Source organism: Amborella trichopoda, chromosome 7 (genome assembly GCF_054954075.1).
Source record: "Amborella trichopoda isolate Santa Cruz 75 chromosome 7, AtrichopodaSantaCruz75HAP2 v2.0, whole genome shotgun sequence".
Classification (NCBI taxonomy): domain Eukaryota; kingdom Viridiplantae; phylum Streptophyta; class Magnoliopsida; order Amborellales; family Amborellaceae; genus Amborella; species Amborella trichopoda.
Window position 1 is genome coordinate 24881822 of NC_142342.1, and position 5311 is coordinate 24887132.

Here is a 5311-nt window from a genome sequence, read left to right on the forward strand (position 1 = left end):
CATTTTGGCACCATTTGGTCAGAAACAGTCCAATACAAGTTAAACAACAGTTCTGGAACTTCAGTGCTGCCTATAATAGTGACATATCCATGTAAACATGGGCATATTTCTCAAACCATTAGGAATTCAAACATGGTTCCAGAACCATCTTTGAAATAGACACAGTCATCGTTCACTTAAAACTGGTTTGAAGTCATTGGGATAAAATTTGGTCGATCAAAAACTCATAGCAACAGAACTGAATTTCTGAATTCTGTCAAATTCCGCTAACAGTGATATATCCCTTTTATCAGGGGCATAATTTTCAATCTAGAGGGTATTTCGAGATGTTTTCAACATGAAACTTTAATTAAACACACAAATCTTTCAATTGAAAGTTTCTTGAAAACAATTGGACTCTATTTAGTTTTTTAAAAGCTCAAAACAACAAGAGTAATAGTTCTGAAATTTACTGAAACCTGCTAACAGTGACATGCTTTCGCAATTTGAATCATAGCTCCCTAATTATAAAGAATTTGGATTGGACTTAAACATAAAAATCATAATAGACACATGCATATTTCTAATGGAGATGATTTGGTGTCATTTGGATAACATTTGATAGGCCAACAGAGTACTATAAAAACATCAAACTTCCCTGGAATTTCTCATTGTAAACATGGAACCTCTCAAATAACAATCAATTACTCCCAATTTAGATTAGACATTACTATGAAACCTTTATGCCTTATACTAGATGCATATGAGTACTAATTCACAACTTTTTATGGTCAACAATAGTAATTTCAATGCTCATTTTAATGTGGAATTGAAGGCCTAATTTCTTGAAAAGCAGAGCATATGTGCATCCTTTTCCTTTCACAATTCATGGAAATACATGCTTAAATATCATGCTCTCATGCTTAAGAATCATGATTTCCTAACTAAAGCCTCGCAAGGTGTGATCCACTAACATTGTGTGTGCAATGGTGCTTTCAAAATCCCTCAAACGGTCCACCTCCTCTTTACTCTAAGTTCTCCCACAAGGCTCAAAGTTGGCTGGAGTTTGGTGTTTCAAGAGGGAATTATGGGTTCAAAACATGAAGCAAAAGGGAGAGAAGAGGTTTTTGTACTCTCTCACATGGGAGGTGGCATCCTGGGCTTAGTGTCATGTAGCTTGACAAATGACAACCTTAATGTCATGTAGCTTGACTAGTGGCAGGGTGGCAGCATGAAGCAGGCTGGTAGCAACCATGGGCCATGCACAGGCAGCTTCGCGCATGGTGGCACTCTTTTCTGCTTATTTCTCTTATCGTCGCGCACACTCTTTCTTGTTCTCTCTCTTCATACCGTCGCGCACACTCTGGCAAGTGCGTCTTTCTCTCTTCTTACCGCCATGCATGTCTCTCTCTTCTTACCGCAGCGCACACTCCACCTTGCACGTCTCTCTCTTCTTTCTGCCACATGCACTCTGTCGTGCCCTCTATTTGGTCGGGAAAGTGATGGTCGTTAAAATGATTTGAAAATGGGTCAGTTCTTTTACCAAATTGTGTGATAATCAGTAATTTGGGGGCTGAGATGGTCTATATGATCTTCGTAAGTACTTGGATTCGTATGTTTGCTGGTCAAATATAGGGAGCCTCTCTTTCTAACTGCTACCTCTCTCCCCCATTCTCTCTCTAAGAGTGAGTCCATGAGAACTTCAATTTCTTCTCAAACTTTTTACATACCCAAATGGTTTTACAATTGACACCATTTGGATATCTCTCATCATCATCTTCTGCTTACTATTTGTGCTGCTCTTCCTATTTTTACATTTGGTCTCATATTGCTAGACAAGCTGGCACCACTTGAAAATCTCTCACATCATTTGGATCTCTCCCTCTCTCTCATCATCTACTTACCATTAGTGCAATTCTTTTATTTTTTTACATCTAGTTGGTTAGGTGCCTCGATCTCGCCTTTCGGATCTAGGTGATCTGGCCTCATGTATCTTGGGTTTCTGGTGAACCCGGGATTTGAGATTGCTCTCTCGGAACCTTTCTCGAGGGCAAGGGCAGGTATAACAACCAAGGAGAGAGGAATTTTAAGTGGGTTCGGGACTTACTCAGGCAGGCTCGCGTGGGCGCCCTCTTAGATCACGAAGAAAGCCCCTCAGCTGCTTTAGCTATTTCGCAATCGCCTCCCTTGACTTGTAATCCTTTTGTTTTTTTGCGCAACACTTCTATGATTAATTTGTAAGACAAGTGGTTCGAAGGGACCCACCCTTGTCCTAGGGCAATGCACGTTCACATGAGAAGGCGATGAAGTGCAAGGTTTGGTTTAAGATAGAAACGAGAAGAGAGCTTGGCATGGGGATGAGACTAGCATGACAACCAGAAATTATTGACTCGGAGTGGTAGCAAGGGCATGGTTCTCAAGACCAGCATGGCGGCAATATTACTTGAAATCTTGGTTGGCGCATCGGTGATAGGCTAGGTCTACCCTCAGTCAAGTGAGAGGAGAAAGAGGTGAAGAGGAACGAACGAGATGATAAAGAGAAGAGGAAGTTTAGATGTCAATAGGCATCGCGATGGGCAATGCAAGGAGACGGCGCATCCCTTGTGGACGGTACTAGCTCCTGACGAGGCACACGACGATAGCTCCTAGGTCGCACGACGATAAACACGGGACGCAGGGACAACGACGATGGGTGTCGGCTGCACAAAAGAAGATCGCGGACGGCAATGGATGTTGTCAGAGCCTCTAGCGTACGGCGATAGGTATCGCCGTCTCCACTAGATGCACAATAGAGGGAGACCCCTACAGGCGGCAACAAGCTTCACCATCTGGGTTCTTCATTGGGACGTCATAGCTACGTCTGTTGGCAGTGATAGGCAGCGCCATCTACAAACTTCACAAGAGAAAGAGACAGACGAATAAAAGCAGAGGGGGACTCGTGCATGGCGTTGCCATCACCATGCACAACATGTGAGACTAAGGGAGAGGCATGCATGACATTGCCACTATCATGCACGACCTCTGCAAAGAACTCAGATGAAGAAGGGGGAGAAGAGAGGGGAGAAGAGAGAGAGAAGAAGAAAAGAAAAAGATGAGAGAGAAGGCTTACCTCAACCCTAGGGTTACCGATCAAGAAGTTTCTCTCAGCTTACTCTCTCTCTCAAACGTGACACCACAATGATAAGAAAGAGAAACTTGTACTAAGTGAAACTCTCTCTTGTATGTGTATGCCTCTGCCTCTTTTGTTGTGCGTACAATCATGGTACATATATAAGTATACCCCAAACATGGGTGGATGATCAAAAGTAACCCTAATTGCTGAAAATTAAATTGAATTAAAAAAAATAGAAAATAGGGTACAAAATCACAGATTTGCTCCTTCCTAAGAAGCTGTGGAATTCCATAACAGTCCCAGTGTTGCCCTTGGACTTGCGTGATCTTGCATGGCTGATCCGGGGTCATTCTGGTGCCTGGTTGATCGTAAGATGATTGGTTTCTTGTAAGGCGTGGCATGACGATCGATTTGATAACAACTTCAAGCCATGGATCATGTTTTTGGTGCACGATCATGTGACTTGAAACTTGAGTAGATCTTCAACATTTGGATTGCTAGTGTGTTCATTCCTTGATGTTTTTATGCGTCTTCTTCGCTGAATCACATTGAGCATGCCACTACGATCACGAGACACCAAACGTAGCTTGATTCCATGGCCGAACGAAGATTTTGTGAGTTTGGAATTTTAGTTGGAATCAAGGATTCTGACGACGAAATTTGTAGTCTGTTCGTTGGCTTCATGTGCAGAATCCTACCGTTAATCATGTATGGAGTTCGGGTCAGAGATGGCCCGAGACCTTATGCCCGCAATGGAATTGGTGTCACGTCGATCGGGATCTCGAGGAGGATGATTTGGCCACTTGAGTGAGGCATGACGCTGCTGAATTTCATGTACTTTTCTTCATGGATCAACAGCTTCTCTCTAGCGTTTCTTCATGCTCGGGTATCGTCACAGGGCGTGCCACATATCGAATCGCTTGACTTGACTAGACGAACATGCTCACCAAATTTGAGCACGATCCGACTTAAGACAAGTGAGATATAAGCATCAAAAGTCACTGGTCGTGACTGTCCCTTCAATGGTGCAGTGTTGAAGGGTGGCCGCACCGAAATAGCGTGCGACTTCTCTTATTTCACTCTTTCGCTTATAACTTCTTCTTGGAATGTCCGTTTGTGCTAAAACTTGACACTTGGCAGTTTTCAACCGTGTCGGATCCAATGGTGGTGGTCCCACATAAATTTGAGATGTTGAAATTTAGCTCTAGTTATAGGGGTCTGTTTTAGGGTGCTAGAAGCCTATTCTGCAGGAACTGTTTCTCACTCTGCACTGCCTTAGACATGTCAGAATGCGACAAAACTTGGCAGGAGATTCTTGAGAGACCTCATAAAGATCTTAGCCAGTTTTGGGGCTGTTCTGAGACTGTCTTAATTTCCACTACTTGCTAGGCCTTTATTGAGAGGAGGCCCCATGTTGACAAAAAATACCTTTCAACAGCATGCCCTGTCGAATGTTGTCCTTCAAGAGAACCACAAACTATAATAATTTGGAAAGTTTGAGGGATCTTTGTAGAGTCCACACCCTCAAGAGACTATTGGTGGTTCTAGAGCATGAGACCTTTGTCAAGACCTCCTCATACAGAACCAGGCCATTTTTGAAGGCCAAATGCTACGAACCTTCGCTCGACATTGTTTGCTGATACACCAAGTTTTATTTTGATACTCAATGTATCTCCTGTAGGTCCCATCTAGCGGGGTCCAGTCGGGGCCTTCTGACCCAACCCAAAAGTCTGGTCCCATATAGGCTAGGGGGTTTGGTGAAGACTACCTTGAAGCCTGTGGAAGGTTAGACCCTGGCTTGGTCAGTTTCTTGCCTTTACGATGGCTTTTAACATTTCCGGAGGTATCTTTTGGTCATCGTCCTCACCCTCAAGGACTCCTGTTATTGGTTAACTAGGGAGATCTTATGAGGCTCTCACTCCTGGATGAGCCATGAAACTAGGGAAATCTTCTGTGCTTTCACTCCCTGATGAGCTAAGAAACTGGGGAGATCTTATGCGGCTCTCACTCCCTGATGAGCCATGAAACTGGGGAGATCTTGTGGGGCTCTCACTGTCTGAAGAGCCGTGGAAACTGAGGAGATCTTATAGGGCTCTCACTCCCTGATGAGCCATGAAATCGAGGAGCTCTTATGTAGCTCTCACTCCCTGATGAGCCATGAAACCAAGGAGATATTATGCGGCTCTCACTCCCTGATGTGCCATGAATTGGGGAGATCTT